Raw genomic sequence first — 10,647 nt, forward strand, 5'->3', positions numbered from 1 at the left:
CATTGTGTTGGCAATAGTCAAGAGAATTCGAAACCAATGCTTTCGCATGCTCTACTCGATTTAATGCAGTTAAAGTGCGATTTCTTTCCACTTCGTTATTGCTGCATGGCACCGCTATTGCTCTATTCAGTCAGTCAAATGGACGAATGATAAGAATCGATTATTATCTGACGGAAATTATTTTATCACCGTGACACTACATTGATTCCGCGTCTTCCTTTTCACTACCCTACAAACCAGAAGTCGCGGTTAATCGCTCCGAAAAGGCGAGGACACGAAAAACGAAATTTAAGAGGACGAGAAAAGACACAAGGGAACAGCTTGATCAGTTACAACTCAAGCAAAATTGACTGGCCACGTCTTCCATCTCGTTTTTTGCGAAGCAGCATGACGAATTGATAACCGCTCGGTCTTGCTTACCTGATATATTAGTTTTTATCACTCACCCGTCCAGAAGTGCCTTCATCCCCGATGTGATTGATTAAAACCCTTTTAGACAAATTAAAAATGAACATTGCTTTCGAGGAAATGAAAGGCGCAGTAACTGTCTGACTTATCGGTGGGCAACTCAGCCGCGCAGTGAGGGAAGAGAGGAAGGTGGGAGTGAAAGAATTAAGAGAGAAAGATTTACTGTAGTGTAAGGCATCGAAACGCGGCCGCGGTCGCTTGAATTTTTACTGAAAAAGCTGAGCCTTTGTATCTTTTCTCGTCCTCATAAAATTAATTTACGATGTCCTACTTCAACTATGAGTATTTATTTCTTATCGTGTGCAAAGGTCGGAGCCGAGAACAGAGACTTTGGATTTCCCGCCCACTGTTTCCTCGGGCGATTAACCGCGACTTGTGGGCTCACTTCGTCTTCCAAAAGATGTCTTGCAATGTAAATCAGGTCATAATTCTTGCTGATAGCCTTTCTGTCCTGAGCCGTTCGCTAACATTTTTTCATTCCACCACATGTGAAAGAAGTGAGTTTTCAGTGGGTACCCGGTCATTGCGGCATTGATGCTAATGTGATGGCTGATTTTTAGCAAACTCTACCCTTTGCGGACTTGTGGTACCATTAATTTCTGACACTGTTCTTTGACAATAGCCCTAAGCGGTTCCTGCAACTTCGCTCCTTGTGTCATGAGCCTCTCCTTGCTACAGCAGATTTTCAGCATTTGGGATTTCCTTAGAGTGTCCGCTTATGCAGTTCAAGGCAATGCGAGGCACCTATGACCCTCTTGCTGTGCAGAATACCACGATTGAATCTATATTTGTGCCGATCAAGTGATCACGTACTTTATCTCTTTTTCTCCTGCAGTCGGTGGTTTGCTTCTCTGCGTAGAGTTCTTTTGTGGATTCCCTTCGCTCGATTAGAACCTCCCTCTTTCTATTCCGGTCCTTTTCTCGTCTGGGGCACACGCCAGGGGATATGTCCTAAAACCATTGCGCGATTATCTTCATAATTTCATCATTGCGTCAGGGAGATTCCTTTATTAGTTACGATTGCCTGAATTTATTCCACTACAACATAATTTAATCTACGTCAAACTTAACTGTTCCTAATGTTTGAATGTGCAAGGCACCCTGGCCAATCCCCCATTGTGCGTGTGTGCCATTCCTCCAGAGGCCAGCAACAACAACGCGGCGGCCGCGTTTGCATGGAGAAGCGCGAAAGGCTCCCGCTTGCTTTAAAGCGCCCGTGGACCACCCTCCGCCGCGCTTCCACACCGTCCAATTTCAAACACCAGACAGCGGTCTCTTCCTTGTAACCGGTGTATTCCTTGATACCGTCGAGAAAAGACTGTTTGGGCTACACAATGGTGTCAACGTGACAAACAAGGGCCAGCTCATCCCAAAATTATAAAAAAAAGAAATCGCGATGCTGTGCGGGCTGACCCCGGAGGGAGTCCTCTGTGGCGTCTCTATATTGAATAAATGTGGCGCCTATCTGGATCGTGAAAATCGCCGATAGCTGCAAAGGCGCTAGACGGACGCATCCCGTCCAGCAGACACATTGCTCATCTAACTCAAAAACCCAGCATCCAATATAGCCGCCGCGGTGGCTCAGTGGTTATGGCACTCGGCTGCTGACCCGAAAAACGCGGGTTCTATCCCGGCTACGAATTTCGATGGAGGCGAAATTCTAGAGGCCCGGGTGCTGTGCGATGACAGTGCACGATAAAGAACCCCAGCTGGTGGAAACTTTCGGAGTCCTTCACTACGGCGTCCCTCGCAGCCAGAGTCGCTTTGGGACGTTAGACACTCATAAACCATAAACCAACAACTAAACTAACACAGGTGGGTAATCCACACCTTAAAGGCACACTGTGGACAAAGAAAAGTTGGCCTGCATCATTAGGGTCATCATTATCATCATGAGCCAAATTGCACCCACTGCAGGGCAAAGGCCTCTCCCATATCCCTCCATTTAACCCGCGCCTGTGCATGCGGCGGCCCTTCTACCCTCGCGATCTTCCTAACCTCATCCGTCCCCTGCTGCGCTTCTCTTCCCTTGGAATACAGTCTTTTACCCTAAGAGCCATCGGTTATCTTGCCTTCGCATTACATGCCTTGCCCAAGTCCATTTCTTCCTCTTGATTTCGACTAGGATGTCATTAACCCGCCTTTGTTCCCTCACGCACTCTTCACTTCCTATATCTGGACGTTACACGTATCATTTCCCCTTTTCATTGCTCGCTGCGTTGTCAATTTAATTTGAACCCTTTTCGTTATCCTCCATGTTCCTGCCTAATAGGTGACTACAGGAAAGATATAGCTGCTATATACTTCTCTCCTGAGGGATCTTGGTAAACTGACTTTCATGATCTGCGAGTACCTGCCAATTCACTCCACTCCAGCCTTATCTTTGTAGTTATTTCATTGTTGTGGTCCGGATCTGCGGTCTCTACCTGCCCTAAATAGACATATTCCCTTGCAACTTCCAGCGCCTCGCTACATATTTAAAAATGCTGTTCCATTTCAGGGACTGTTAAACATATTTCTGCATTACGATTTTTCTACTCACCGTTTTGTTTTCCCTGTCTAGCTCATTGATCAATTTTTGCAATTCCCCGCTGGGATAAATAGGAAGGCAATGTCATCAGCGAGTTGCAGATTTCAAAGGTATTCTCCATTTGCTCTTGTTATCAACTGTTCGAAATGCAGGTATCTGAATACCTCGTGTAAACAGGCGGTAGATATCTCGCTGTCTGGCACCTTTCCTGATTGGGATTTTATTACTTTTTATGGAGGTTTATGATGGCTTTGCAGACCTATTGATATCTTTTAGAATGTTTATACCAGGCCCATCTACACCCTGATTTAGTAATGCCGGCATGACTGCCAATTGCTTGGCTGAGTCAATTGTTTCCTTGTAATCTGTGAAGGCTGCATATAGGCGTTGGTTAAGTTCTACGCATTTCTCTGTCACCTGATTGATGGTGTGGACGTGGTCTATTGTCGAGTAACCTGTACGAAAGCCAGCCTGGTATCTTGGTTGATTGAAGTTTAAGGTTGCCGTGGTTCTATTGGCGATTATCTTACCAAGTACCTCGCAGACAACGGACAGAAAGCTGATCGGTCTGTAAGTTTTCATGTTCTTGATGTCCCTTTTCTTATGGATTAAAATAATATTAGCGTTCTTTCAAGGTTCGGGCACGCTCGAGGTCATGAGGCACGGCTTATACAGGGCGACCAATTTTTCTAGCATAACCTGCGCCCCGTCCGGCACCAGGGTAGCCAAATCCTGCTCTGGTGAGGGAATGTGTCGTCGGCTTTGGCACCAGGATCAGGCCACACCTCAGGCCTGGTTATATAATTCCATCAACAGGCTAATTTTTTTCATATATGCGGCAGAAACTGCGTGACACCAGGATTCGAACCTCGCTCCTCTTGTATGCCAGGCTGATGCTCTAGCTTTACGATGTCATTCCTCGTTGTTGATTTTCCGTTTAACTTTGCTTAAAAGGAGGTCATTAACTCTCGTTTGTCAGCTGACCCACTTGCTCTTTACCTGTCCCCTAACGAGTACCGCCTTCTAATAACAAAGAGACCACACAGTGAAAACTGAGCTTTCGTAAGTTAGCAAAGGCCACAAAACGAAATGCACGCGTTTCCTTGCATCCCCGGTCGATTTCCAAAGTGAAATTCGTGCGTGGACAGCGAATTTTGGGCGTGGATCCCAGAGGCTAGAATACACCACCATTCCATTCAAAAGGGTGGCAACCCGCCCTTTCGGTAAGGATGTCATGAAATTCAGGATTTTCGAATCAAGTTTCTTAGTAGGCGTCTTGAGCACGCTCCGAGGCGTTACCGCGCTACCACGGCCACTCCGCGCGCTCCGCAGCCGGCGGAGGTAGAGAGGGGCCGAGTGGTTGGGGCCGGCGGGGCAGCGCCGCCATTTTGGCGCGCGAAAGAAGAGGGACAGGCGCGAAGACGCGGAAGTTCAAATTTTGTCTGCATATAACTCAGCTTCCACAAAACACATTAGGATAATTCTTACTGGGGGATAATTATGAACCGTCGCCTTTTAACATCCTAGACATATCCCACCTTTATTGAGACCCTCTTTCTGGGTCCCTTAAGGACAACCTCTTGCAATTCATTGAGAGTTTTTTTCTGGACAAATCCTGTATTTCTTTACAAAAGAGTACTGCAGTAAATATCAGCAATACATTGCAGAAAAAACGCGCAGTTTTAGAGCATTGAGCCAAGACATCTGAGCAAGAATTTGAGAAATTTAGACGTAATTGCCATGTTAAGGCCGTAAAATATAAATATTCTATGAAGCGGAAGCACCACTAATGTCGAGACACTGTGAAATTGTGAACGATGACATGTCCACGAGGTCGATTATGGGTCGATGTTTTCATGCGTGCGAAAATGTTTTTGTCCTTGAAAAGCAGGCGGCCAGGTCTACCTTCAGCCTCAAGTACATAGTCACACCAGCGGGGCGGATGAGCGCAGAAGCCGCGAGCGCACGTTGGGTATCCAGAGCTCGAACGCCAGTGCTTGCGTCATCTTCGTTGTTCTGGCTCACTACTCATTCGATCTGAAGACGATGAAGAGCGGCCCATCACTGGCGTTCCACCTCCTTCCCCTGTGCGGCGTCCTGTAGCCACTCCGACGGCGATTCCGACGTCATGCTAGCCGTCGACTGAGGCCGTATACGGCAGGGAATGTGGTACGACGCCACGGAGGCCAGGTGGTACCAGCGCCGCAGACCTACCAGCAGCAATGTCAATGGCGAGGTGGAGTCTTCGAGAGCCAGTCTCTAAGAGAACCGGGCGTAGGTCGACGAGGTGTTCCGCTTCTTCGGGGTCCTGTTGGCGACCGTCGGCACAAGGTAGATCGACGGCGGGGTCACTCGCAAGACAGAGGCAGAGAAGGACCACGACGAGGACCGCGGGGGCAGACGAGGACCACGGCGTGCTTGGCGTCGAGTGCGGTTACGACCGACCCGCTGCACACGTTGATCAGCGCGATCACCTTTGCCGTCAGGTGTACGCACCGCGCACTGATGGAGAATTGCGAAACGGTGGACGAAGAACACGTTTTCTGCTGCGCCGGTGAGATGAACTCTGCTCACAGCCGGACAAAGAGTGCATGTTGTACCTCCATTGACAAATGGCCGCTCTCTCCCTGGCTGCCAGGCTTGAAGCATGAAGGAGGGCTTGCACTGGGGCTGTGGCTGTTGCAACTCGAACCTGTAGGGACCCTGCAGCTTCATTGGGGCAGGGCACACGACAGCCTTTTCCCGTAGAACTGGGGCGTTCCGCGCTTGGGTACCACCGTAGGCTCATGCGCCGCAGCAGGCTTTGAGAAAGGCTCCGCAGCAATGCCAAGGGACGGCGTGGTCGTCTCTGGGCGTAGCCGGTGTCGTCAGTATTGGTTCAGTATTGCGCTGGAGCATCGTCGCGTTGCACCCAGGTGGGGACAGCGATGCGCTACCTTGGCCGGTGTCTTCGAGCAGTTCAGCAGCAACGACGTGGCTCTTGGGGCTCGAAAACTGTTTTGCGGCCAGCCCGACACGTTCGTCGCGTCACCAGCGCCGAACGCAACTTGAAGAAGGGCGTGCCACGTGACGCGCGATAGTGGAACGAGCTCCCTTCATCGTTCTCTTTGTCGTGAGTATCTCGAACGGGGCCCAGATACCGACTGATGCGCTCTTTGTGGGCCGGATATTGCTCGATTTTAAGAAGAGGACTTTTTATATACTGTGAAACGGATTAAGGGTCATAATTCGCAATAAATGTTGGTGTAATCTTTCGCTTCGTGAAGTCACTAATAAAAAAGGAGTAGAAAAGAAAGAGGAATAATAATGATAGGCAGTAGGGAGAAAAAGACGAATACCTGAAATTGTTCTGGTGCGGTGCATCACCTCATTTGTGGACATCGTCTTGCCATATTAGTGCAATGCCAAATTAATGTCTTTCCCATTGTTCAATAGTATGTTACAAGACTACTTGATGACCTTCCGTTCACATGCTTCAATTGCAACTGATGCCTCGGTGTGTCAAGAAACGCACATCATAGGCATTTACTCCTAATCCCTTGACTGGCCTTTTTCTCTCCGTCTTCAAGATTTCACGCCTATTTATTTGGCCGAGTTTCTAGCGGTGGTTCTTGCACTGCACAAAGTACCCAACACTTTCTCCGCGGTAATAATAATTACAGTCTCATTATCCTTATGCACTTTCCTGTCCGCGTCAAAGAAGAAAGAAAGTCAAAGAAGAAGAAAGTCAAAGAAGAAAGAGTGAAAGAGTTGCTGTAGTGGAGGGCGCCGGAGTAATTTCGAACGCCAGGGGATTATTAACGTGTACTGACATCGCACAACACACGGGCGCCTTTTGCGTTTCGCGCACGTTTAGAGAGTCTCATTATTATATTTTTTCATCCTCACTACACCCACTGCAGGGCAAAGGTGTCTCCAGGTCTCTACAATTAACTCTGTCTTTTGCCAGCTGCGCCGACCGTGTGCCGGCAAGCTTCTCACCCGCCCACCCGACTTTCTGCCGCCCCCTGCTACACTTGTCTTCTCTTGGAAACCACTCCGTTACCCTTAAGTCATCTTGCGTTCGCATCACATGCCGTTCCCAAGCCCATTTCCTTCTCTTGATTTCGACTAGGATGTCATAAACCCGCGTTTGTACCCTCACCCACTCTGCCCGCTTCCGGTCTCTTAAAGTTACACCTATACATTTTATTTACATAGTAATGCAGTACAAAACAGACGAGTTAGGAAAAGGTTAGACGCAAAAATGAGCGCTGCTCCCATTTTGCGCACTCATGATGCGTGTGGCCATTGGACGTAGCGAGTTCAGGACCGCGAGGTCGCAACGGCTTTCACGCTCTGTTGGGGCTGGCTAGGCGGTCGGTGGCGCGGCATCATTCTCCCTTCTGCTTTCTAATAGTACTTTAATCTGAGGGGGTTCTGAAATTGCAAAGTGTTTGTATACATTTTTTTATTTTTTCGCCTAGTAATGTGGATACGCGCATGCATGTATGACTCATCGTATGAACCTGAATGAGAGAGCACCAGCTTCCATGTTTTCTATGCTGTGGTAAGGCGCATATGCTTTGAGGTGTGCTGAAAAATATCTGAGAAGTGCCACACGTATGCACCATTTGGCTCATTACAGAAAATGTTTTACCGTGCGGGTCATCACGCATGCAGTACACGGTACGCCGGAAAGAAAGGCCAGATTTTAGCGCCTCAGATTGTAGCGCTCATAGTGAAGTTGGGGCATACAGATGCGATATGCAGTTGAATTGGTATTAACGGTATACGCACTTCCACGAGAAAAAACGTTCAGCTAATGTGCGCTCGTCATGACTATGCCTGCCTTATAGATCGTACCCCGATTCTTTTCCCGCTTAAAATTGACCGTAAACAATTCGCGAACTTAGAAACCGCAACAACCACAGCACAGTCATTCACAAGCGTCGTCTGAAATCATAATTACAGCATCACCGCTCGGCAAACACATGATAATGGACTTCATAGCGTGCCGTTTGATTAACATTACGCGTACAATTTTCATTCATATGTGGTGTTGATACAAATACGTCAGAGCGCGAATGATTATCGTATGTTTTTGATTGTCTCTCGAAGCTTATGCTGTACATTTCACGCCGGCACACAACGCACCGAAGGCCACACACTCACGTTATAGTCGCCGATATATATAGATGCGTAAACGCGATAAGCAGTTTTTTTTTTTGCGATCTGCGGCTCCCTCCGATAACTTCAATTGGTTTTTTTTTTCTTTTTTTCATCAACAGAGCCTATTTCTACCGTACACATGCGTAGCAACAAGACAAAGCCGCGCGCGATGCAGCGGAGAGCCGCCACCGAAAGAGCGGTGGAGGTGCCCTGCACTTGCACCCTGCCGCTGTCACCACTGATCTGTTGAGTTTCGGTTTTTAGTTTCCGGCCGCTTTTTCTGGTCTTTAGAAGTGGCGTCGGATAGGTCGGAGGGCTCCATTGCAAATACGCCACAAAAATGACGAAACTGTGCTGCACTCGCGCGCTGCAAAGAGTGCTGCTCTCGAATATTCTACAAAAACACGGCCGCTCAATCCGGCTACGATCGGACTAAAGCCCTATAGAGTAGCTATGCTAAGTAGCGACAAGTTCCTCTTCAAACTGCCACCTTTTCTACTAGGCTCGCGGCCGTCCGCGCATATATATATATATATATGTATATATATATATATATATATATATATATATATATATATATATATATATATATATATATATATATATATATATATATATATATATATATATATATATAGTGGCATTCTAGAAAGATAGCCTCGAAATAACGTAGCATACTTTGCCACGCTCTTCTTTAAAGCACGTGCCAACTCTTAATGAACAGCCGCCTCTATGGGTACTCTGTGAAACAAGAAAAATATTATTGAATATTTTGCTTACATGTGTCTCTATGGGCCGCGCTCCGCCACGTCCGTACCCCTAGCCGGGAATGGCCCTCACTAGTACGTAACGCAATGGTTGCAAAATACATTGCACTCGAAATGACGCTTCATACTTTCAGAATATGTTCTAGGATGAACTTGATTGTTCTTCACGACATCTCACGGTGTCGTGGGCTAAGGCTGCATTCGAAAGTAGCTGCCGTCCCAAATCATGAATTTCTTTGATGAACTGCCTGTAGGTAGCTCCTACACTCTAAAGACAGATGAGTAAAAAGGAAGTAAAATGTCTTCTGACGAACCCTCTTTTTAGGTGGTGCGTCCTTGGGACATGCCCGTAAAACATGTGATTAATCAGCCTTTTGGCCACATAGTTTACATATGGGGGAGTATGCGCCGCAAACATGGCCGCATACAGCGCCGGGTTAAGGAGCGATCCCCATTCAAGTTGCCTCGATACGATTTCTTAGACTTCGTTTACGGACTTGTGTCCCGGAGGGTAGCGGGTCTGAGCTATAGAAGGTAGGATATTGCAATTCTCAGATATTAAACCATGCGGTCCTTCGCGGTCCTCAGCGAATGACGAAGATATTAATTCCTTGCGCGATCCGTTATTCCTCTGGCTGTACTGTGGGCAACCACGTAATCGGGGAGTTAGGAGGTGCGCACGTGCACCCTTATGAATTGCATAGGCCGTGTGCTCTGCTGGAGAAAGCGCTAAAGAAAAGAGACAGCGATGGCGGATACCCGTCCCTTGGCGGAGTAACGAATGGCTGATCCTGAAAGGAAAGAAAACTCAAGGCTGAAAGATTTAAATGGGATGACGGACGGCGGGGATCGGAGGAGAGCCGGTGGTTAAGATAAGCGAAGGGTACTAGGGGACTGTCGCCCAGCAAAGACGGGCCCGCAGCCGATCATAGTGTTGCCAGTCTCTTAACTGCCAGTGTTCAACTGCCTTCAACTTCAGTCTGTGTGCAATGTATCCAGAACACTCTGCTATCGCATAGCCCTCTTAAGATGACTTCGGCTTCCCCATAATTTAAAATCAACCGTGGTGTTCCTTCTAGGTAGTGACGACGTAGCGCACATAATTATGCGGGCTGAATGTGACTGAAACTTGCGAGCGAAAAACGCAGCCCCTAGTACGCCCACAATCTTTGCGAGGGAAAATGGCGGCAAACGTAGCAGCGTACTGCGGCGGCGCGAGTAACGAGGAGAGTTCGCGAAGACGCTTTTGGCTTGCCGGTCGGGTTGTTTCGACGTGAGTTTCGCCTGGACAGGGACACTGCACGGCGGTCGTGTCAAGTAATTGCTGATGAACTGGAAGGTTTGCGAGGGAATGCGCTGTCAGTGGAGCGGCAGGCCTTCTGTACGGGCTCCGCCTTTTCGCCACCGGCGGTTTTCAAAGCGCGTCGGGATAGCGCAATTGACCGAAGGCTAGCAAATGTGTGCGGCGGGCTGCCGAAGCCATCGTGAAGGTTGAGACGCGGAACGGGTGGGCGCGCTTTCCGGCGAGCCCCGAAGAGAAGGCGGCAGCGAAGGAGGGCTTCCATCGCCACGGCAGCATCCCCGGCGTTGTTGGGTGTGTCGATGACACTCTAATCGCCATCAAGGCGCCGCGGGGCAATGCTGCACACAGGGCAACCTTCTGCATCCGCAAGGGCTATTACGCCTTGAGCTGCATGATAGTGAGTAGACTTCGTCCTCTGCTGTTTTTGA

The sequence above is a fragment of the Amblyomma americanum genome, chromosome 1 (assembly GCF_052857255.1).
Source record: "Amblyomma americanum isolate KBUSLIRL-KWMA chromosome 1, ASM5285725v1, whole genome shotgun sequence".
NCBI lineage: Eukaryota > Metazoa > Arthropoda > Arachnida > Ixodida > Ixodidae > Amblyomma > Amblyomma americanum.